Raw genomic sequence first — 25,430 nt, 5'->3', positions numbered from 1 at the left:
TCCTAGGATAAACCTCACTTGGTTGTGGTATATAACCCCTCTTACATGTTGCTGGCTTTGTTCTTTGTTGTTGAAAAATGTTATGTCTATATTCATAAGAGATGTCGCTCTACAGTTTTCTTTTGATGTCTTTGGTTTTGATATCATGGTAATACTGGTCACAAAGAATCATTTGGGAGGCATTCTCTCCTTTTGTATTTTTTGGAAGAGTGTATAAAGCATCGGTGTTCATTTTTCTTTAAATGTTAGGCAGATTCACCAGTGAAGCCATCTGTGCCTGGGCTTTTCTTCGAAGGAAGTTTCTTTAATTACAAATTCAATCCTTTAAAATTTAATGAGGATTTTTCAATGGCCTAACATATGGTCTATCCTGGAGAATGTTCCATGTGCACTTGGGAGGAATGTTTTCTGCTCTTGTTGGGTGAAGTGTTCTATGCATGTCTGTGAGGACTGGGTCGGTTTATAGTATCGCTTGAGTCTTCCATTTCTTTGTTAATCTTCTGCCTCATTGGAAGTGTAGTATGGGAGTCTCCAACTATTATTCTCAAACAGCTTAGTGCTTCTTGCAATTCTGTCAGTTTTTGCTTCGTGAATTTCAGAGCTCTGTTGTTACATGTTTATAATGATTATATCTCCTTGATTGATTGACTCTCACCATTATGAAATGTCCTTTGTCTCAAGTACAGTTATTGTCTTAATGTCAATATTCTCTGATACTAGTATAGCCATTCCGGTTCCTTTCTGCCTACTGATTGCATGTATATCATTTTATTTTATTTTATTTTTTACCTTGAATCTACTTGTATCTTTGTATCTAAATTTGCCTACTGTAGACAGAATACAGATGGATTCTTTTTAAATTTGTTCTGCTCCTTTCAACTTTTTGATTGGAGGGTTTAGTTCACTCACATTTAATATAATTACTGATAAGCCAGGGGTTAACGTAATTACTGATAAGGTCTCTGTAATTTTGCTATTTGTTTCCCCTGTGTCTATGTCTTGTTTTTTACCTTTATTCCACTAGGACGGCTTCCTTTTGTGTTATGAAGATACTTTCTTAATGTACCAATGAATTCCCTTGTTCTTGCTTTTACTGCCTTTTTATTTATTATTATTATTATTATTTTTTTTGGCTTATTTTCTTCGTGGTTGCCCTGGGCATTATAAATAGCATCTTAATTTAAAACAAAATTAATGCCAACTTAATTTCAACAGTAAACACAAATTTTACTTCCATATACCTCTGCTCCTTAACCCCTTCTCTGCGTTATTGATGTCGTACCATAGAAGTATAAAGAACAAATTACATCTCTCACACGTGATAAGCCCATCAGGACAGGCTTGTAGTTATTATTTTATGTAGTTGTCCTTTATATAAGAAAGGACTAAAAAATACACTTATGCCTTATTTTATATTTACTCATGCGATTACTTCTATTTGTGTTCTTTATTTCTTTGTATGGATTCAAGTTACTGTCTACGGTCCTTTCATCTTAGCCTGAAGGACTCCCCTTAGGTTTTCTTGTAGGGCAGGTCTCCTGTACATATTTTTGGTTAGCAAATACTCCAATAAGTACTCTTTGTTTCATTTGTCAATGTCATCAATTCATATCTATTTCTGAAGGGCCGATTTACTGAATATAGAATTCCTGGTTGGCAGTATTTTCCATTCAGCCCCTTGAATATCCCATCCCACTGATTTCTGAACTCCGTGGTTTCTGATGAGAAATTCACTGTTAATTTTATTGAGACAAGGAGTCACTCTTCTCTGCTTTTAAGATTCTCTTTTGGTCTTTTGCTTTAGACAGTCAAACCATCTGTGACATATCTGTGTCTAGATAAGGATCTCTTGGAGCTTATCCTACTTGGAATTTGTTAAGCTTTTCAGACGTGCAGATTAATTTTTTTAAAAAATCAGATCTGTGAGATCTTCAGCCATGATTTGTCTTCAAATATTCCTCTGGCCTGTTCTCTCTCTCCTTCTCTTCTGCGACTCCCATTACGCACAAGTTGATATGTTTGATGGTATCCCACAGATTTCTGAGGCTCTGTTCATTGATCCTCATTCTTTTCTTTTTTTTCTCTCTGTTGTTCAAACTGGATGCTCTCAATTTGCCTGTCTTCCAGTTGGCTAATTCTTTCTTCTGCTAGCTCACATCTGCTCTTGAGTTCCTTACTGATTTTTTCATTCTAATTATCGTATTGCACTTTTCAACTCCAGAATTTCCATTTGGTTCTTTTTATAAGTTCCCTTTATTGCTATCCCTATTCGATAATATACCATCTCATACCATCCTTTAGTTTTTTGAACATATTTAAAATAGCCGATAAATTCTTTGTCTAGTAAGTCCAGTGTCTTGGCTCCCAAGGGGACTGGTTCTTGTGTATAGCCTGTCTATTCCTATTTTCTTAATGTCTTTTTTGGATTGAAACTGGAAATTTTTAGTAATCCTTTGTGGCACCTCTGGAAAATCAGACTCCCCTCCTCTGCACAGCTTTTGCTTTTGCTGTTTGTCTAGTGACTTTCCCGAACTAATCCTAAAAAATCTTTATTCTTTTTTGCACATGGCCACTGAAATCTCTACTTGGCTATCTTAGTAGTAAGCTTTTTATTGCACAAAGAGTTTCTTAAATGCGTTGAATCAGTTACTCTCCCAGCATTTACAGAGGGTCTGTATGTGTGTTGGGCGTACTTTCTGTGTTGTGGCAGGCAGTTTACAATTGCCTTAGCTTTCATTTCTGCTTTCACAGATCTTCAAGGTTAGCCAGAGTTGAGAGATGAGAGCCTTCTTAGGTATTTCTTGGGCACCTACGCAGCTTTGCATGTGTGCAAGTCCTTCTAGATCTCTAGGACTATATCAGAGCTCTTCATGGATAGCTGATAGTCCAGTTTGTTTTTTTCCTTTTAGTTGTTTGGTTAGCCTCTTTTATCCCCAGATGGCAAAAAAGCCTCAGTGACTGTGATGTTAAAGAATTGCCACTGATTGTTTCTGACAAATGCCTTGGGGATATACTGAGCGCTCAGGTCAGATAAAGATAGGCCTTACTAATGGAACTTTCCAGCTAGCTTTCAGGCCAAATGGTGACAATTCTTTGGGAATGGGACTTTTGGGAAGCTCTAAACCCATTTCACCCCTCCAATGACTCCTGGGCTGTGAGGCTGCTGGTTTTCCTAGCTATCATAGTTGCAAGGCTATTGGTTTCCAATGCCAACCACAGAACTGGGAGAGGAGGATAGGATTAAGTTAAGTTAAAAAAAATTTAAAAAAAAATTTTTTTTTAAAGATTTTATTTATTTATTTGACGGAGAGAGATCACAAGTAAGCAGAGAGGCAGGCAGAGAGAGAGAGAAAGAGGGAAGCAGGTTCCCTGCTGAGCGGAGAGCCCGATACGGGACTCGATCCCAGGACCCTGAGATCATGACCCGAGCCGAAGGCAGCGGCCCAACCCACTGAGCCACCCAGGTGCCCCGGTTAAGTTAAAATTTTATAAAACTCACTATTCTCACTGAGATTCAGCCATTAAAAATTTATATATCTATATCTATATCTTTATCTATATAGACATAGATATATCTCCCTGGGTTGTTGTCTTTCATTAATTTCCAGAGTCCTAAAAAAGTTAATTTGGACAATTCTTGATAGTGTTCCCATAGCTTTTATGGAGGAGCAAAATTTTAGCTATCCTTTCTCTCTCATTCTGAAGGTTCTTCCATAGATGTATGAAATTGGACAACTTGTTTTATTCTTTTATAACTGCCTTTCTCTATGTATGTTGATGCCTAGTTTATCCATTGTTAGTTAACTGCTGAATCATTTTTTTCTAAGATTTTATTTTTAAGTAATCTCTACACACAACACGGGGTTCACACTCATGACCCTGAGATCAAGAGTCACATGCTTTTCTGACCGAGCCAACCAGGGGCCCCTGAATAGTATTCTAATTTGTAAATAAACCATAGCTCATTAATCTACCCTTTTAGTAAAGACAGTTACTGTTTTCTGATTTTTGTTCTTATCAATAATACTATAATAAACATATTTGTGCAGGTCTCAGTGTACACATGTGAGAGAGCTTCTCTAGGGCATACATCTAGAAATGTACTTGCTGAGACATACAGTATGTGTATATTTAATTTTACTTGATATATCCAAATTTCTGGTCCACCAGAAAATGCCAACTCTCCAGGAACAAGTTCTGACTTTTGTCACATTCTTGCCAACACTTGAAATTATCAGATTTTGTTCATTTTTGATAACCTAATGGGTATGAGATGGTATCTCATTGTTTCTTAATTTCTATTTGGAGGTGGCTATTAGCCTGGCAAGGTGTAGAAAAGCCAATGAGAGTGAGTATTCTCAGTGCAAAATGTCTCTTTTAGCTACTCCCTCTGAGGCCAGACCCTAATGGTCAAGTCTGCCCCCTCTCCTCCTACAGCTGAAGATCTTTTCCCAGGTGAGCTTCAGATGAGATCACAGTCCCCTCTTGACCTCTTGATTGTAGCTTTGTGAAATCCTAAGCAGAAAGCCAAGATAAGCCTTGTCTGGCCTCCAGATCTACAGGAACTGTGGGATCAGAAATATGTGTTGCTCAAAGCCTCTAAGCTTGCGGGAATGTTGCTCTGCAGCAATAGATAATATGGGAGGGATGGACAGGTTGACAACCTTTGGGATTCTGTGGGTCTTTTTTAGTGGTTCTGTGCTCCATCCCATAGAGAAGAGATGAACTAAGTCTCAAAGACCCTCATCTTTCTAGTTTTCTGTTTCCCTGATGTCACAGCCTTGTAGGTGGGGGCCATGTCTATACTCCCAGTGCCCTGTGCAGTGTGTGGCACAGCACGGGTGAGTCATCATTAAATGTCCAATCCTAAATTGATGAGTGAGATCCAACAGCCCGCAGAGGATCAGCAGAAGCCCAGCTGCAAACACAAATATTCTCAGGAATAAGGTCAGAGTCTGAGGCTGAAATAGCCCATTTGGTCTCTTTTGATGAGGAACAACAAGGGAGCCCCATGGGAAGCATGAGCATTACCCCGACCATGACTGTTACCTTGGGTGTGCGCTGGGTCCTGGTGAAGGCATCAGGGAAGTGTAGGGCAGTGGTTAGTACAAGGACTCTGGAGCCCATCAGATTTGGACCAAGAGCCCCTTCCCGGTTCCTCTTCATTGCTAAGCCTCAGTTTTTCATCTGTAAAATGGGGCTAATATCCATACTTCCCTTGCAGGGTCATTGTGAGGATTGATAAACACATGTAAAATTCTTAGTACATGGTAAATGCTCAGCTAACTCTTCTCATGAGAAACATACTCAAACAGTTCACCTTTTGGGTAAGCTGGTGTGTCCCAGGCAGCTAAAAATGTATACACTGGAGTCCAGTTTTCTCTCCTGGGGCCACAGGAAAATGGCTCCTCCCAACACATGCCAAGGAGAAGAGGAAACTTGGAAGGAAGCCTGGGCAGTGGGGAATTCGGGGTGGGGGAAGGGCAGGGATAATGCTCAGAAGTCACAAGTTCCTCTTTCTCTTTCTCAGAGAAATGCTGCCCGGGCCCAAAGAGTTACAGGAGACAGGACCAGTCTGACAAGTAAACACAGTCGTGGTTGTGCAATTGAGGTAATTGGAGGGGTACACGGAATGGCCACCCCCAAATTACCCACAGGCCTCTCACTGCACCTGAGATTTTGAGAAGCACATTCACTGCATACCTGTCTGTGCTTTATAAGCTACTTTAGTAGCTAATCTGGTCACTGCAACAATGCCACGAGGTAAGTATTTACGATTAGTCCCATTTTGCAGAGGAGGAAACTGGGGCCCAGTAGTTACGGGCTCACTGTGAGTCAGGCAGGTAGTAAGTGGCAGAGCGGGAAAGCAACTTAGGTTCGGCTCCAGGTTCATGGTGTTTTCTCACTCATCCCAGCTGCTCACCAAAAGTTTATAGAAAAGAGTTCAGCCAACTGAGAAAATGGTCAAGGGCTTCTCAGACTTGGTTCTTTGGTGTCCAAGGGGTCCCTGGGATGCTGGAAGGCAGAAGGGGGTTGACAGGGTGGGTGGCCAGGAGGCTTGGGCTCCCCACACACCTTCACCGGGTCCTCCCCACTCTATTCTGTCTCCCAAGGTACAAAGCATTCGATTTGCCAAGGTACATGATACAACAGTGAAACCAACCAAGAGTCTGTTGAATATTGTGCATCAAGCCCGAGGTGGGGAGGGGTCATCACTTCAGGGACTGTAAGAGGGGTTTACAAAACAACCCACTTGTGAGAACTTGAAGAACAATAAAAAATAAAGTAACGGCTCCGTCTAGCAACAGATGAGCTGTCCCACAGCTGCATCTGGTTCCCTAATTAATTGCTTCGGCAGTGACTTGGGTGGTCAAGGGAGAGTGCAGATCTGTTTAGCTGAGTAACCTGGCACCACCCATTATCAGCAACAGGGAGCAGGAGCCTGGGGTGATGAAACCCAGGCTGAGCAAGTTTGAACAGGGCGGAGACACAAGGAAGACACTTTTGCGAGGTGCTGTGGACTGGCAAGGCGCAGAATTGCCCCTCTGAACGGAGGGCGCCCCAGAGTCTGGTATTCCACCACGGTCACTGCAGGTCTGCACCCTGTAGATGAGGGCTCACCTTTGGAAAAGCACTCCCCCACCCCCCCTGCACCTCTTCCTAGCCCCCTACCTCTTGCTGGCTCACCAGACCCCGCTGGACAAAGACCACAGGATGGACCATCCCGCAGACTGGCGTGAAATCCCAGGCTTGCAGATCTGTTCCTTAAATGCTCGGACCATAACAACATCCACCTAATGGGCTGCCTAGAGAATGGGCTAGATAATGCACAGGAAGGGCCTCGTGCCATTCATTCCTGGCACGTGGCGTGAGCTCCACAAGTTATTGGTTACTACCCGCGGCCTCATTCAACGTGGGCAGGCTGGGAACAAGTCCTCTTGGGTTCTTATTCACTCATTTAACAAGCGTTTAATGGGCACTTACTCTGGGGCAGCCACTGCCCTGGGAGCTGAGACCAGAAGTTGAAAAGTGGATTTTCCTCAAGCAGCTCCTGGTCTATGGGGAGGCAGAATCGAAAACGATTCCAGCTCTGTGTGTTAGAATGTCTGCTTGGTAACAACGAGGCTAGTTACTATTTATGGTACGTGCCACGGGCCAGTGATGATGAACTCTACATGTGTGATTATCTCATTGGATCCATACGAGAGCCTTCCTGTTACGGACGGGGAAGCTGAGGTCTGCGAGATTCCAAAAGGCCAAGTCTTATGCCCAAGGTCACATGGCCAGTGGTGGCAAACCTGGGCTTCCAATCCAGGGCGTATGAGAATTCCCCAAAAGGCTGTGACACATGTAAAGTTTTGGGGTGTTTGCAACATCACAGAGAAGTCAGGATGCACAACATGTAAAATGCCTCCAACTATGGGCCCCTCCTTGGCAGGTCATTCATGCCTTGAAGCCAAGCCACCAGGATGAAGCAAGCAGCTGGCTCCCAAGTTCTAGCCTCACCACTGATCAGGTTTTGTTTTGTTTTGAACATTTTATTTATTTATTTGCAGGGTATAGAGGGGAAGGAAAAGGGACCAGCAGATTCTGGCGCTGATCGTGGAGCCCAACGTGAGGCTCAATCTTGCGACCCTGAGATCAAGACCTGAGCCGAAATCAAGAGTCAGAGGCTTAACCGACTGAGCCACCCAGGCGCCCCACAACTGATCAGTGTTGAGCGTTATACATTTATTAGATGTGTTAACATATGTGAAGCACTTAGGTTTAGGTTTGGACTTTGGTGTGGATTTGGGTTTATGCCTGGCCCAAAGTCAGTGCTCTGGAGTACTAGCCGCTGTCGAAAATCCCAACAGGCCTGGCTTTTGCATGGTTCGGAGACACATGAATTTCAGTGGCTTCGCTTAAACAGTAACACCAGCCCCCCAACGACATGGATCAGACGGCACTGAGCAGGACACAGGAAGTGGGAGTCCTCCCACAAAGCACAGACTTTCTTTTGCTGCTAGTCCTTCAGTCCCCCAAGCTCTCCGTAAATAATAGATGTGCGTCATCATCAGTGACCGACTGTGTCACCTGCTTTCAAAGTCGTCTCCTGATTGGTCAGCAGGCACCTGCTGCTCAGGTCATACAGGGAAAGCGAGGCGTGTCGCTGTGTCTCTTCCTTGTCTCTCAGGGGTCACCCATGCGACGCTTCACACAAATAGGTAATAAAAAAGGAGAACCTGGCCAGCAAAGATGCAAGGGCAGTGTGGCAAAGAAATGAAACAACACTCTGGCAGGGCTGGAAATGGAAGCTGAATGGAACCTCAGTAGGCTTCGTTTTAGTTAGGCTTCTCCGGACAGAAAGAACCGATAGGAATTCTATCTATCCATCTGCTTGTTATGACGCACATAAAAGCTATGATGCACAGATATGATATGCAGGTACATTCTCTAGATAGACAGATAGCAAATAGAGACTAGTAAATCTGAAACCTGTAGGATAGGCTGGCAGGTCAGAGACTCAACTGATGCTGTAGCTTGAGTCCAAAGGCCACCACCTGGTGGCTGGATTCCCTCTTCCTCCTGGGACCTTCAACTGATTGGACAAGGCCCACCCACATCATGGAGAACAACCTGCTTTACACAAAGTAAATGGTAACTGCAGCTGAAAAATACCTTCACAGACATATCCAGAATAATGTTTGACCAAATATCCAGGTACCGAGGCCCAGCTAAGTTGACACAAAATAACCATTAAGGGATTACCAGCTCATAGAAGAAACAGAAGATCCCCAGAATGTTGACACTGTGTGTATTTCAGAGGCTCTAGAACTGCTGCCAGAAGAAGACAGATTTACCGATGTAAATGAGGGAAGTAGTTGTGACGAAAAGGATGAAGACGTCCCAGAGGAAGTGAGACCAGCGGGAACTCTCAGAATTTCATGACACCGAAAGTACAAAGGATAAAAGGTTGGAAGCTGATCCGATCTTAGAAAGGATGATGACCGTTTGCCAAGGCATATAAAATATGCTTGCTCTGTAGTATTAGTCACACAACCAGAAGAAGCAGGCAGGCACTGTTCAAACCGTTCTCGACAATTTTTATACAAAGAAATACAATACTTCCATTCTTGGTGTTTCCAATGTTCTAAAATATTAAATACATGTTCGTTTTGCTATCTTTTCATTTCCTTCAACATTCATCACTGACGGTAAGAGAGTTTTCGATGTTTTGGCAAAAAAAAAAAAAAATGTTAAAGGTCACAGCATAATCTGATTTGATCCCAGTGATTCTTAAGATCATTCTGTGCCATTTCAGCTCGTACGATGATCCTTCCAGGGCGCATAGCCGCGCAAAGCAAAGACTGTCTGCTTCATTTATCACATCCCCATCAACACTACCACCGTCGCACCATCAACATTGCCACCGAGCAGGCCTGGCAGATGCCCCGGGATGCCAGGCTCGACGTCTAGCTCCTTCCGACACCCTTTTCTGACTCAGGACAGGGGCCCCCTTGCAAAACGACAAGCCAAGGCCCTGCCCTGCCCTGGCCAATGCTGTCCTTCCTCTCTCTGAGGGCTGTGGGATCCTCAGCCGCCCCAGGAAGTTCCCAAGGAGGACAACTCGATTTATACACCCATAAAAATAACTCAGGGGTGATAAACAGCCCCACGTCTCCGGGCTAAGCCACTCTTACACAACCTCCCTTGATTTCACAAGCCTTCCATGGCACTGTGAGGCGTCACTGAGGCCGAAAGAGATGTACGCCCTTGGCTGACACCACGGCCGGGGGGTAGGGGGGGCCTCTGGCCATAATGCCTGGAGACAAATGACTTTGGCTGTGACTTGGGGTGGTTCATTCACAACAGAAGACACACTGAAATAGCACAGCCGACGGATGGACGGACGGGCAGACGGATGGATGGATGGATGGATGGATGGAAATCGTGAGATCTCTTTCTACTTTTTTTTTGTTTGGGGCAGGAGATGTAAGTATTGATGGTCATAGTATAAGACTCAGAATACACGTGGGCCAAAGGCAAAAAAGAATCAAAACCACTCAGAGTCTAAGCCCCAGGGAGCATCACTCTGTGGTTTCCCCAACAGTGAACTAGGGATACCAATAGCAGCCACTTGGCAAGGTTGCTACAGGGATAGAGGCTTTCTATTCTCCTCCCCTGTGAAAGGGGCCCGAGAGGAAGACCCTTGTGGTTAAATCTTTGTGCACAGCCTTAATTGTTTCTTACGGGTGAATTCTTGGGAGAGCAACAATAGCATCAAAAAGGATGCATATTTTGACGGCTTTGTTTATCCCCTTCCAAGTCAGGAGACTGATTTAAATACGGGCTACCTGGGGCCTCTGTTGGAATGAGAACTGATGCCGCTGTCAAAGTTGTTGAACATGTCCCTGCCCTCAGAGAGGAGAGATGGGCGGAGGGTTAGACCTCCAGCCTGGGCCTCTCACTGACTGTCGTGGCTAGAATGTCAGCTCCATGAGGGCAGGGATAGTACCCGTCGATTCACTGCTGGATCCCCACTGCCTCCCGCAAAGACTTAGAAGAGCCAATGGGGACCATTGGGGACCAGCTGGGACCAACCAGGGTCCTAAAGTCTCTATGCACTTCTGCTCACCGCTTTCTATCGACACCAACCTGGATTCCTTTACCATGCAGGCTTTGTTAAATTCTATAATGAATAAAATATTAGCCAACACACTTCAAAGAGAAAAGGAGGGTGCGAGAAACTCCCCAGAAGGAGAAAGCTGGAACAAAGCAAGCCAGCCAGGAGAGGCGAAAATAAATAAATGCATCATTTGTATTGTCATTTGATTGACACGTCTTGAATCATTTATGGCGAGCTCCACCTCTTTCTAATAATATGGAAATCGGAAACATGTTGCTTTCAGTCATGATTACGAGTGAGTTTCAGAAAATGTTCACAGATGAGGGAGACGGATGTTGGTGGTGGCGCAGCCATTAAGGAAGGTGTCCCGTGATTTATGGGTTTCCGTGTGTGGCCACTGGGTGCTTCCCTAGCTGCTGTGGCCTCTGACACGTGGTCAGAGAGGGAACTGTCCCTTGTCCTTGTAAAAATGATCACCCAGTCGTCAAATATTTATCGAGCACCCATGATGCACCAGACACTGCACTAAATGCCAGGGCTATACAAGACCGGTTATTCGCTTCACTGACATAAAATACCGCGTGAGTGCCCAGGCTAGACGTAGCACCATGTGGGATGCCAACAGGAAATCAGCAGAAGAGTCTGGGCAGTGAGACAGATGCAGAAACAAGTAGCCACCTTCCCCATCCCAACAGCGTTGACTCTGCTGTTCCCATTCTCCCAGATGCCGTAGAGGCCACAGCCTGAGGAGTCTTCAGGACTCACACTGACCCAGCTATGGCTCCTGGCTCTGCAACTTGCTGTGGAAAGTGGCTCACCTTTCCAGCCTCCTTTTTCTCATCTGCAGGAAGGACTGTCAGATAAAACAGGCGTTGCCTTGTCAGTATAAGTATATCCCAGGCCATACTTGGGATATACTTATGCTTAAAAAAAATTTAGTATTCATTGTTCCTCTGAAATTCCAATTGAATTCAATGCCTGTCATTTTGTTTTTTCGCTAAATCTCGCAACCCTAGAAGGGGAGACTGTGATGGGTTTTGATGGGTGCCTCTCAAGAGCATGGTGTTGAGTGAAGAACGGGATTCCCCACTCCTTAACATTTATATAAATTAAATGCATCCAAAATGGCATGGATTTTCACTTACAGGTAAATAAAGTTATAGAGTGCTTGTCTCTGGCCAGTGGCGGATGTACCAGAAGGACACGTAGCAAATAAGTGGGTGCTGAGGTTGAGGGCGGCTACTGGGGAGGAGGGCAGCCATGGAGGAAGAATCATATTAATACAAAATAAAACAAGAAGGGTCTTGCACAGAGAGACGATAATATGCACCAAGGGTGTGCACTCACCCATGGCCTTCCAGTGGCTGCCCTGCCCAGATGTCAGAGTTAGGAAGATTTCGATTTTAGTCTTAAGCTGACCTCGTGTAGACCATGTGATTTTGGGCATGAGACTTCTCTGCAATGTTTTCCAGCACCTCCGACCAGTTCTCTGATTCTCTGTATCTGCTGGGTGTCCACAGTTCCATTCAACTCTGATACTCAGAACCTGGAGCTAGCACAGGCCTCTCCCCCAGGTTAAGGGGGCTCAGGCCCACAAGACCGCCCCCACTTCAGACACCAACCTGAACCAAGGGTGTTACCTGTGCTTCCGACCAACCAGGTTGACATCCGGGATCCTCGTGACCCCTCCCCTGCTAGAATGGTTCACAGGTAACTTGGGGGAAACATTTATTTATTATAAAGGATACACAGGTTTCTTATAAGGGATGCAGGTGAACAGCCAGATAAAGCAGTACATAAAAAGTGAGGTCTGGAAGGGTCCCGAGTGCAGAGGTTTCTGTCCCTACAAAGCTGGGATGCACCATCGTCCTGGTACAGGGGTGCCTTCACCAACCTAGAAGTTCATCAGTCCTCCCCGTTCAAGAGATATTTAATCTCCAGTCCCCCTTCCTCCCGGAAGTCTGGGGGATGGGATGAGATGTTCCCTCCCTCTAATCCCAGGGTCTTTCTGGTGACCAGCCCCAGCCTGAGAATATCTAGGGTCCCCTCCCTCAGTCACCTCATTAGAACAAACTCAGGTGTGACTGAGAGGGGCTTGTGGTGAAGAACAAAAATGCTCCTCTAGGCTGTATCACTCTAGAGGGGGACCTGGGACAGACCTGGGGACTGTCCTGGGGACTGTTCTGACCTGGAGACAGAACCCAGATGGGGTAACAAAAGATAATCCTCTGGCTCTTATTGCTTCGGAAATTACAAGGGTTTTAGGAAATGTATGCCAGGAACAGGGCACAGGACAAAGACCAAATACGTATTTCTTATTCCATCACAACATCACAACTTGCTTTTGCTGTCTCGGGATTCTCTTCTGGGGTGATAGTGAGCCATCATCCAGAGAGAGTCATGGTCTGACCCTTTAGATATGATGCCTGAGCAGGACTGGGCACACTGTCTGATACTCATCATGGAGATATTAGCAGTAGGAATTAATTATTCATGCTAACCCGGAGAGAGATGGTCTCTCCCTCTCTCTTAAACACACACACATTCACACACACCATCTTCATTTAGCTCAATGCAACAGCCGTTATCTCTGTGCTTATGATGGGTCAGGCACTGTGCTAGGTGCTGGGGTTCCAGAAATGAATGATACATAGCTCTTGTCCTTCTGAAGCTCACAACTGAGAAGGGAAACCGCAAGAGAGGTCATGATCCTATCAGGTGTTTGTGCATAGGTAGACACAGACTTGGGCTATTATAGGAGCCTGGGGTGAGAAGTGGCTAACACAGCTCTGAACTTGTCCCCCTCAGGGCGCCTGGGTGGCTCAGTGGGTTAAGGTAAGCCTCTGCCTTCAGCTCAGGTCATGATCTCAGGGTCCTGGGATCGAGTCCCGCATCGGGCTCTCTGCTCAGCAGGGAGTCTGCTTCCCCTTCTCTCTCTGCCTGCCTCTCTGCCTACTTGTGATCTCTCTCTGTCAAATAAATAAATAAAATCTTTAAAAAAAAAAAAAAAAGAACCAAACCTCAGACACACAGACATTCGGATCCATGTCTCTTCTTGGAGGGTGTGGTTTTTCTGAGAGCCATGCTGTCATGAGAGGGGAGAGAGGGAAGCAGGACTGGGCTGTGGAAGGAGCTAAGAGAGCCGGTCTCAGCCTGGTCTCCGGGGATCTCTGGAGTATGAGTTGCATCCCCAGTTATTCCCCTGCGGCCAGGTAGTGGGTGGGCCTTCTGCACCCTTGTCTTCTGTCTATCCTCCAACCTGGGCTGCTCTGGGAGGGCAGAGCAGACGAGGCAGCTCCCACTTGGCTGAGCGCAACGGCGGGGGTTGCACTGGTCCTAGATACGGGTGATGACCAGGCACCAAAAGCATCCTTGAACTTCTCGTTCTCCACCCCTGACCCTTCACATGAGGTCAACCTCCAGGCGCAGAGAGACTACAGGTGGAGAAACCAAGTTTGCAAGCTGAGAATCCCAGACTTTCAGCCAAAAAGACTCATCTGAATCACCTAATCGGCCTCTGGTCTTGCAGGTGAGGTTGGGAGAAGTTCAGACCTTTGCCTAAGGTTCGGGTCACGAACTCCATTGCCATAGGTGCCAGCCAGTGGAAACGGAGGCCGTCTAACCCTATAAAGCACGGTGGAGACAGGGCAGACAGAAGAGAAGGGCCCTTCTAACAGGACAGCAGCACCCGGTTTCCCACAGCTCTGAGAGAACAAAGACCTAGAGTCGCCAGGGCCTCTGAAATTCTCCAGAGAAGCTGGAAATGTGTGTGTGAGTTTCATGGAAAAATCTCTGTTTTGAAATGTTGGCAACTAAGTGGAGATTCTTAAGAAGAACATGCGAGCCAAGGAAAATATGTCAATAGGGCTAGACGGGGCCCTGGAGTCACCAGTGTGCAATCCTGGCCTCTGGCCCCACAGCTCATCCTAACACAGCCAGGCTGCCCGGGCCAACATGCTTTCCATCACGCCAGTAAGAGGACGAGAGGAAAAACATAACAAGGGTGGAGGGAAGATGAGGGCCCCCGAGGAGGGATCTGGGAGTAGAAGATGGGGAGAACCACCAGGGGTGCAAACCCAGAGTCTCCGTGTGATCTGGAAGGGGAAACCCCATGGCAAGGCGATTATTTTGTTTTAATTGAGGTGAAATTGATGTACTATCAAACAGTTTTAAAGTGGGCCATTCAACGGCGTTCAGTGTCCTTACAGCATTAGGCACCCCCAACCTCTACCCAATTCCAGAACATTCTCTCACGGTCCCCAACAGAAACCCTGTCCCACCCAGCAGTCACCCCCCGCCCCCGCCACCTTCCCCCAGCTTCTGGCAACCGGGCATCTTTCAGTCTGTGTACCTCTGCCTGCTCTGCTCTTCCACACCAACGGGATCTTACAACAGGTGATCTTCTGCGTCTGGCTTCTTTCACTTAGCAGGACGACTTAAAGATTCAAACACGTTGTAGCGGGTCTCCGTGCCTGGTTCCTTTTTGTGGCCGAGTCATATTCCATTGTTGGATAGACCACATTTTGTGTATCCACCCATCGACGGATATCCGGGTGTGTCTAGCCCTGGCTGTGGCGAACAGCCCCAGGACTCATTTTTTAAGGGGAGCTCACCCCTCTGTGCTGCTCAGGGACACGGGGCCCACTGACCCATTAAGGACATCAGGCGCAGCGCCTACGGCTGAACAACAGGCCTTGGTTCCTTTCAAAATCTGAAGGAAAAGGCCTTTTAGGGTTGAAGAGAACGTTTTCATTTGGTCTAGATGACATCTGTCTGTATCCCAACACAGCCATAAAATACAATTATGGAGGAAGTGGCCCACAAGGCGCAAGGGGCCCTAGAGGGCCACAGAAGCGTCCAGGACTCTGGAGTGGGAAGAACTACAGGGGCCTCCCGGCTGCTCCACTTGCCAGCCTCGGAACAGACACGCAGTGCCCTGTGGTCCCCTGTTCCATGCAGTTCGGGGCCTGGCACCTAGGAAGTATCCGATACATTGTTTTTAGAAAAAATTGATTTATCTGCGATGAGTCACTGAGCCTCTCCGTGCCTTGATTTCGTCATCCGAGGCCTGAGAAAGAGAAGAGGGTGGTGTGGAGGGCGAGAGCGTTCTGGAACCTTCTTCCTTCCCTTGGATTTTCCCACCAGAATGAAGGTGACATCCTGCTTCCGAGAGAAGCCGACTTCTGACATCTTGGCGGGGGGCAGCCAGGGTCTGGAGAAAGGGGTCGCTTGGCCAGGGAAAGCCACCCAATGAGCAGGAAGCCAGTGCTGCCGGAGGAAGGGTCTGTGAGTGTGAGAGTGAGTGTGAGCGTGTGTGTGTGTGTGTACCATGTGTGCACGTGTGCCATGATGTTGCAGGGATGTCCACATGGGGAGGTGCGAGGGTCTGTAAGTCTGTTTTTGTGTGTGAGAATGAGCGTGTTGGGCACATGCGTGTGTACATCTGCGTGCCCCTGCGTGTGTGCACACGGTTGGTGGGGGTGGTGGAAGGGAACGGGTCGGAGGAGGGAGAGGGGAGCAGCCAGGTGACAGTGGCTCAGGAATCCTGCTTTGACTGGAGCCACATTCCAGCGGGATGTTAGGATGTTAGGGGCGGGTGAGGTTGGAAAGGGGAAATGGCCCCGTCTGGGTTTTGTCTTGATGAGAAGAAATTCTTTGCCCAAGGCAACAGTCCCCCCTGGTGTGTGCCCTCCTCTGTGGGTAACTGGGAACTCCAGAGAGCCCAGCGACCCTCTTCAAACCCAATTTGCATTAGAAATCAATGTGGGTTTCTTTCTTTTTTCTCTTGAGGCCCTGAGATGCCAAGATCCTCCGGCAAGTAATAATGATGCTTTTCAGACCACGACTTCAAACTGCTTAGCTATGATTAGTCCCCTTTTAAACACAGGAAAACTGGGGTGACTTGAAGGAATTCTACTGACAAGTCAAAGGGAGGCTGGAGCCTCCCTGCCAAGGTGACCCCAGGGGTCAAAGAAAGCTCGGCCCCATGCTGGGTCCCACTTACCTGGGGGCCACAGCACAAGGAGGCCCTGCTGGGCTCTGGACAGAAGTAAATTGAGTCTCCTGTTGATGTCTCAGGGCAAACCCTGCAGGCTGAGGGGGCAGACTGCCCTTAGAACATTCCAGAAGATACTTCTGTCTGAAGGCAGCAGAGTGTCATGGAGTTAAGAGGCAGCTAATTGGTGAGAATGGGGTCTGAGTCCTGTGAATGTGACCTTAGTTTCCTGTCTGTGAAATGGGAAAGTTCAGCACAGTGGACGGCACATACCCAAGAAGGCTTCAATAGCATCACCGTCGTCATCACCTCCCCAAGAAAAGACTACTTCCCTGGCAATGGAGATCCCGAGAATCTCAAAGCGCAGAGATTTGAGGAGGCCAAGAAAACTCATCCTACACTCCTGGACCCTTCAGTTCAGAGTTGCTGAGGGGTGGGGTGAACTCTGCAAGAACAATGCTGCTTTTCTGAGCCTTGGTCCCTTCGTCTGTGGTAATACACTCCCACGGGATGACAGACAGCAGGTACACAGTAGGAGATCCAAAATGGCGGTTCTGTTGGTTGAATCCATTCAGTCAAGGAGCGAACTGGTCTGACACAATCAAAATGATTCTCTACAGTGAATTGGGGGTTTGTTCTGTCCCCAAACACCGACAAAGACCCTGTTCTGTGCCAGCTCCTGGGAAGTCACTGGGATATGAAACAGGGCCACTGTCCAACGAGAGGAGGGTGCAATTGGACAGTGATGACCTAATCTGATCTTCACGCCTGACAGACATTCACCAGGAGGCTGACACGCTCCTGCTCAGACGCTTCCCTGGCAGACCGGCCTCCTGGGAGGGTAGACCCAACCACAGGGTCTTGAGGGAACTGCTGTGGCTGTCCCTGAAGATGCGGGGGTGACAGAAGAAAAAGAAAGATGTCTCTGAGCTGTTGGCTAGGAGAGTGTGCCGGACACAGAAATGCGTTTTAGAAGACTGAAGGGCAGCCTAACAAGGCTGCCTTGGGAAACAAGGGAAACAAGGTTTCCCTCAGAAGCCTAGGGAACTCGCGGCATAAGACTCTCTGAGGTAAAACTCCCTCAGCATCACATGAAATTGGCACAAGGGCCACGAAGCCACCAGCTACCAGGCAAGAAACCCTCAGTGTCATTTACTGACAGAAACGAGCTTCCCTCCTTCCCTATGGCACACACCCTACGGCTGCCTTCTGGGCTAGTTGAGGACAGATTCCAGAGGAAAAGGACCAGGGAGGGAAGGAACTGGTCGCTTAGGACTCTGGTTCCTGTCTCGACTGGGGCCAGGAAGCAGCCTGTGGTGCAGCTTCCTGGGTGAGAGAGGCCCTGGCAGAGAGGACACGAGCACAGATCAAGTTTTGACCGAGGAGGACAGGGTAAGGGGGTGCGCCACCTCCCCTGCCCTGGGCCCCCTGGCATGAAACTCCATCTTGCCCAAGTGCCTGTATTAGTCTCCTAGGGCCGCTGTAACAAAAATACCACAAACTGGGTGTTTTAAAACAACAGACATCTGACGTCTCACAGGCATGGAAGCCAGAAGCCTATAATCAAGATGTTGGCAGGGCCGTGCTCCCTCCGGCGTCTCAGGAGGAGGGTCTTCCTCGCCTCTTCTAGCTTCTGGTGTTGGCACTTGGAGTTCCCTGGCTTGTGGCTGCTTCATTCAGCTCTCTGCCTCATCGTCCCAGCAACGAGTCTCTGTGTGTGTCTGGTGTCTGGGTCCAAACCCCCGTCTTCAGATGAGGTCCCACCCTATGCCTGTACGAGAATACTGGAATTCTCTATTTCCAAATAAGGTCCCAGTCCCAGGTTCAGCTTGGACATCAATTTGGGGGGCGAGAAGGGAGGGTCCCTAGGGGACTCTGTCCTAAAACCAAGCGTTAGCATCATAAAGTCCTGGGTTCAAAATCTGGCTTTGTCATTAATGAGTTGTAGACTTTGGGTCTGCTTCTTTACTTCTCCAGGCCTCTGATTCCTCGTCAGAGACATGGGAACATAATGTGCGTCCGGCAGGACCATTGTAAGGATTGGAGCTAATGCATAGAGCTCAACAGATGGTGGGTCTCACAAAATAGAAGAAGTCTTTTTTTGTTTTGTTTTTTAAAGATTTTATTTATTTGACAGAGAGAGACACAGCGAGAGAGAAAACACAGGCAGGAGGAGTGGGAGAGGGAGAAGCAGGCTCCTTGCTGAGCAGGGAGCCTGATGTGGGGCTCCATCCCAGGATCCTGAGATCATGACCTGAGCTGAAGGCAGAGGCTTAACGACTGAGCCACATGGGCACTCCCAGAAGAGGTCTTTATCTTTCTTGCTGTGGAAAGCTGTCCTGGATCTGTCCACTCTCTGCAGCTCTGGTTCCAGGTGTTTCCAACCCGACGCACACCAGTGCCCCCTACACCTCCCGGGAACCCTAGCGGACAAGCACGGGTGTCAAGCTAGGCCTCCTATGGCGGTGACCGTGGGTGTTGCTGCTTCTCTGGTGCACCTGCCCGTCTTCCGGGCAGAGGCCAGGAAATGGCTTTCCCTACAAGAGAGAACGTGTGTCGGGGGGAAGGCCAAGGGGCAGAACAGTGTGATTCCAGCCGGAGAACATCCACAGGATTCTTCCCATTGTTCCCCAGGTCCAAGCTTCCAGGTGGAGTGGGCAGGAGTGAGGCTGTCTTCAGACAGCCACACTCCCAGACTGCGGGATCTGGCTGGAGCTACACTCCAACAGCTGTGTAGGCATTATAAATCTCTCTCCTGGAGATGAGGCACAGAGGCTCTCGATGTGTCCTGCTAATGGTAAATCTGTCAGCGCCCACAGCACCAGCTCTGGACTCTGAAAGCATCAAGGTGAGACTGTCTGCCTCCCTCAAGCCTGTTCATTGTACCTGCAATCTCTTCCCTTTCAAATGGGGAAGGCTGTCCTTTGCTACACTGACAGCATTAAGGGAGTTTGAACTGCAAACCAGGCTGTGCTTCAAATCCAGTCCAAATGCCCCTGAACCTGAGCTCTGACCTGCCAGCTTTCTGCCAGGAGGAACCCGCCCCCCCACCCACCCACCCGCCATGCCCTTCTCCAAGACATGGGGTGATTTGGGTGACTTGAGGCCAGACAGTGTCCCTTGGGTACCAGGAAGGTCTGCCTGATTTTTGTTTTGTGTGTTTGTTTGCTTCCCAGTGCAGTCTGTCTTTAAATCTCCACCTTCAAGAAAAGTGGTCATATGCTTTCTTTTGAATGTGAAATCAGAAGTTCAGGTCCCTGATGTATCACCCCACAGATGTATGACTTCGAACAATCACTTCATCGCTCTTGAATTCCTCGTTGTAGAAAAATGATGATCAAATCTTTCTTCTCCGCTGGAGATACGGATGATGAAATGAGATTGTCTGTGGCTATCAATCAGAGTTTTAGCTGGCAACAACCTGTGGATTGCTGATAAATCAGCTCTTCAGAAACAGGGAACTCTGGTTTGTAGCACTTGCCGATTTCCGTGGTGTAAATACGTCCGTCGCAGCTGGTTTGAAGCCACCAACATGACATCACAGAGCAAAGAGCTAGGAAGAGGAGTGAACGACTGGATGTCCTCGGCTGGCCTGAGTGTCTCCAGCACAGCCCTGAAGACAACAGTCACCAACTCCGGCTAATTTTATCAGGAAAAAGAAAGTACCCAAAGGATAGGGGGTAGCTTGCAGAATTTCCAGCTGGCAGCTCAGACTTGAAGTTTAGGCTGCCCAGAGTTACACCCCCCGAATCACCCCAGAAACAGGCCAATGGCGAAGATGCTGTCACTGTCCCCTCCAGCACAGCTCCATCCTCACCAACAACTCTGGACACTGGCCAAGGCCACGAAAACTGCAGACACGGGAAACCACACACCTGCTGCCCGCGCCCTCGCCAGCCGCGAGAAGGCATCGGGGAGGGCGTGGGTCTTGTTCCCTCCCACCGGGAGCTTCCCACGTGATCTCGGAAGGTGCATCTGATTGGTGGAGCCAAGTCACATGTCTGTGCACCTGCCATGAGTATATTTGTTTATGAAGCAGCTAGAACAAATCACCAACAACCAGGTGGCTTAAAACAACGGAATTATGTGTAATTCTGGAGGTCTGAAGTTCAAAATCACAGTGCCAGCAGGGCCAGCAGGGCCGCTCTTCCTCTAGAGATTCTGGGGAAGAAAGGACTCTTCCCTGCCTCCTCTGGCCTCTGCTGGCTGCCACACCCGGATCTATGTCTTCCCTTGGCCTTGTCTCCTCTCTCTCTGTGACTCTTACAAGAACACTAACTGGATTTAGGGTCCATTTTGGATCAACCCTGAAGAGTTCATCTCAAGATCCTTAACTTACACCAGCAAAGACTGTTTCACCCAATAAGGTCACGTTCACGGGTTCTGGGGTTTAGGACATGGGCACCCCCTTTGGGTGCCACCATTCAACCCACTATAGTGAGTATCTCTATGTTCAGCTTCTAGAACAGGTTTATTCTTGTGGGAATAAGGAGCGGGGCAACTACAGCGGGGGGTGGGGGCTGTTTGGAAGGGCCAGATCTGGGGTGTTTGTGCTCTCTGTATGTTATAGTCATGTCTTATAGGGCTCATTCATTTATTCAACATTTATTGAGCTTTAGGCTGTGGGCTAGGCACTGGGTATGGAGCTGATGGTGACTTCATCCCTACCCTCAGGCTTGCAGCTATAAACAGAATTCCAGTAAAGAAACATCTAGAGTGCCAGGGTGGTGCTTTGCCTCACTCGATGGGCGATTCTTCAATGATAAGGGGTTTCGGAGGCTGGGAGGTTCAGAAAAACATCCCATGTCTTCTAGAACTGGGGTCTCCAGTGTTTTTGGTAAAAGGTAAGAGGGTAAAATATTTTTTGCTTAGAGGTCACAGGGTCACAGCTACTCGCCTCTGCTGTCCAGAACAGAAGCAGCTGTAGGTGTTTTGTCAACAAAGGGGGGTGGCTGTTCCAATCAAACTTTATTTACAAACATAGGTGTCTGTCCAGATTTGTCCCAAGGGCCATAGATTGCCGACCCCTGATCTAGAAACATGGAGGAGCCCGGCACAAAGCGAGTGAGTGCTCAGTAAGTTGGCCTGAGTTTTCCCATCCTCGGTGTCTTAGAAATGTATCGAACATGGATGACTGAGTCAGGGCGGGAATTAGCAGATTAAAATGCTCTGTGACCCACACTCTTGGATAAATTAGACAGAGCTGAAGAATTGTGGTGTCTGACAACAACAGAGTTCAAGTTTTTGAGATGAATTTTCCCTGTTTTAGAGCCAAGGGCTAGCTAATGTGGTCTGAATTCTAATCCCTGGTGACAGCACCCCAGTGAGCCAATAAAGCAGCTGGCCAGCATCATCACCTCTCTGAACCTCAATTTTCTCATCTGTAGAATGGGGAGATTTAGTTTCATCCCACGGCATGCTTGTGAGGATGAAGTGAGATAATATTTATAAAAATGTGCACCTAGTGAAGGCTCAGGAAACTCATGCTCGGTGAGTTCCTGACAAGCCCGAATTTCACAGACTTGAACCTGTGAAAATCAGCACACCCAAATGTATATAACAAAGTAAGTGTGATTCTCAAAGGAGGCCCCTGGGAGGCCAGCCAGGCTGCCGGGGCACGGCATGGTGCGGGAGCCAGGCCCTGATTAGCCTCTGGAGCCTTGGCAGTTTGCTCTGACTGTCCGCCGTGGTGGCAGGCTGTCGTTCTTAGAGAGGGGACTGGATTTCTGGACTGAGCCCAAAGTTAAATGGAGCCAGGTCTGATGAACAAGGTAGAAGATGGAGCTGGCTGGGATCACTTTGGGTGATAAAAGACTCGTGATTGCAAAATAATGAGCGGGGGTTACTTGGGTGGCTTGGAACCTGGCTCTGAAGGAAATCCCCAGAGAGGCCTTCCAACAGCGCTCTGAACAGCCGTGGCCTTGTGGGAATAAGGAGTGGGGCGACTACAGCGGGGTGTGGGGGTGGGGAGACACCTGTTCAGAAGGGCCAGATCTGGGGTGTTTGTGCTCTCTGTATGTTATAGTCATGTCTTATAGGGCTCATTCATTCATTCAACATTTATTGAGCTTTAGACCGTGGGCTAGGCAGTGGGTATGGAGCTGATGGTTGACTTCATCCCTACCCTCAGGCTTGCAGCTATAAACAGATACAATTCCAGTAAAGAAACATCTAGAGAGTGCCAGGGTGGTCTATGCAAATGGTGCCTCTGGTGTTGTGCAGTGCACAGCCTGTACAATGGTATGTGTCAGCCTTACTTTATGGGTGAGAAAATAAGGACATGAGTTATATTCATAGGGTCAGGGAGGCATTGAGCTAGATCATTAAGGAGATGATGGAATTTTCAAGGCAAAGGGGGTGGGGGAAAGGGAATATCCGACTCAGGCACAGTGTGTACCAAAGCACGGAGGAGGAGACGTTCAGTGAGGAGGTATAATCAGTGACTGCTGAGACATCTGGCGGATGTGGAGCAGGCACTGGGGCAGTGAGGCTGAGGGGACTGAGTCAAGATCTCCCAGGGGCTGCTGAGGGAGTCGGAGAGATCCACGGATGTCAGACATTCCATTCCTCTGAGTTGGCCTCCCAGCCTCTGCCCCAGGGAGAGAGGCGGGAAGGAACACTGCCCTTGTTATGGCACAGAGCTGTCTGGATCCCAGCTCTGTGGGTTGTAGGCTGTGTGTTGTCTCACCAGTCACTTAACCTCTCTGAGCAGGACTTTACTGGCCCGCAAAACGGAGATCACAGTCATGTCTCCCACTGGGGGTTGGGGGATTTGGCAAGATAGAGTCAGAAATATAGTAGGTCTGGTCTTTGTCAGCCTTCATGAAAGAGTCAGAAACCAACAATTAGGAAGACAGCACCAGTCCTCTGTTGGTTGAGTGAGTAGGTGATTATTCTCATTTCTGGAAGTCCCTGGAAAGTTTAGCCCGGGTCTCCACATTGCCCTCGTTATCATTAGCATCCGAGAGCACTTTCTCTGTGTTTAGCATTACCCTGGCTCCTCCGAGGTCTTTTAAAATGCAAATCCGCCCTCTTTGAGTCCCGGGAGCCTCAGGTTAACCGATAAATGACTTTTGTCAGCAGATTCCATTTACCCAGGAGCAGTAGGGTGGGGCACACATGGTGGGGGGCTGCGCACCTCGTGCTGGAAGGGTGGAGGTAGGGCTTTACACCCCCCACCCCCTGCCCAGAGACAGCTAGGAAGCTCCCGGGACTGAACTCAGAAGGAAGGTGGCTAAGAGCCCCAAGGGAATACAGAATGTCTCAGTGCGGGGTGTGGCGTGGGGTCCAGTGGACCACCCGCCCTGACGGGGTCTGTTCTGTGTGCTGGGCAGGGACTATAAGCACCCTGGGAATGCAGGCCCTGCCCTCGAGGGATTCACAGTCTGGCAGGAAAACCAAATGCAAGCAGCTAAGTAGGGACACAGAGGCCAAGGTGACAGCACAGGGACCACCTGTTACTGAGCACTGACAGTGAGTTAGGCCCTGTGCTAAGAAGCTTCCTACCTGTTCGTCTAACTGGAGGTGGCTGTTAGCAACCACTGTTTTCGGATGAGCAGACTGGGGCTCAGAGGGAGCATAAAACGTATGGCTCAGGGGCAGAAAGCTAGAAAGCGGCAAGGACTCCAAAACCCAAGTTCTCCGTTGCCGTGTTGTTCGACCGGAACTGGAAGATCAGCCCACGGTTCCAACGAGGGGCTTCTCTCGTGCGTTTGGGTCTAATTGGGTCTAACGAGAATATGAAATGAGAGAGAACTGCACATTGGAAGTGCTGCCGTATAAAACTATGTATGAAATAGAGCCTCCTGTTAGGTGCAAAATGTGGAATAATGCAAATCTCTCCGGTTTTAAAAAAAGACATCCGTAATTGCATCATTTCAAAACCAAGTGGCCCGAGTGAAACTGAAATGGTGGTGTGCTATCCGCCACATGTTAGCGACATTGTAATGGATAAAGAGACAGGCTCACCTCCCCCCTTGCAAGGGTTTGCTTGGGTTATCTGAGGATTTAATTATGCAGGAATACATTGCTTTTTACAACTGCGACCTCCCTCAGGACTGTTTGTGCACGTGTATAAAAATATGTAACCCGTATAAAATATGTAACTCCTTCATAGACTTACATGCATACAAAGATTCAATTCTTGCATACAAAAAATTTCAGTCTAGGGGCATCTGGGTGGCTCAGTGGGTTAAAGCCTCTGCCTTCGGCTCAGATCATGATCCCAGGGTTCTGGGACCGAGCCCCCTCACTGGGCTCTCTGCTCCGCAGGGAGCCTGCCTCCTCCTCTCTGCCTCTCTGCCTACTTGTGATCTCTGTCCGTCAAATAAATAAATAAAATCTTTAAAAAAAAATTTCAGTCTAGTTTTCAAATTGCATTTCTCTACCAAGTCCTCCTCCCCACCTTTCCACACGCCTCACTGCATGTCTGGGTTCTATGGCGTTCTACAGAGTCTACATGACTAAAGATCTCTCTTGGGGGAACAAGAGAAGGAGGTGAGAAGCACCCACATCGGTAGACTGTAGAGTTCTAGTCCATGACTACACCCTTGGAATGGTCTTTATGCATTTCCTCTGGGCCACAGGACACCTTGTGTACAGCCATTCCCAGCTGAGGATGGTTCCTAACGCACCTGCCGCCTACCCTAGCCTGTCCCCTCTGCCTGGCTTGCCTACCTGCTCCTTTAGGAGCCAACCCCAGCACTGCCCCTTCTGTGTCCTTTCCCTAGCGCCACCCCCCCCCCCGACCCCAGCTCCCCCTCCTGCATTCCACTCTCAGCGCACCTATTTCCTTGGCAATGACCTGCAAAGGTTTGTTTAGAGGTC

General features: G+C 48.2%; 1 long non-coding RNA gene across 1 annotated transcript; it reads left to right on the top strand.

Moving 5' to 3' along the window:
• Positions 1 to 19,256: 19,256 nt before the first annotated feature.
• On the top strand, positions 19,257 to 21,947 carry LOC116572213. The gene is made up of 3 exons (XR_004278167.1): positions 19,257 to 19,452; positions 19,781 to 21,041; positions 21,589 to 21,947. It is a non-coding gene; the product is annotated as an uncharacterized LOC116572213 (long non-coding RNA).
• The last annotated feature ends 3,483 nt before the right edge of the window (positions 21,948 to 25,430 follow it).

This window comes from Mustela erminea, chromosome 13, assembly GCF_009829155.1.
Source record: "Mustela erminea isolate mMusErm1 chromosome 13, mMusErm1.Pri, whole genome shotgun sequence".
In the NCBI taxonomy this organism is placed as follows: Eukaryota; Metazoa; Chordata; class Mammalia; order Carnivora; family Mustelidae; genus Mustela; species Mustela erminea.
This window is presented reverse-complemented; position numbering and strand designations above follow the sequence as displayed.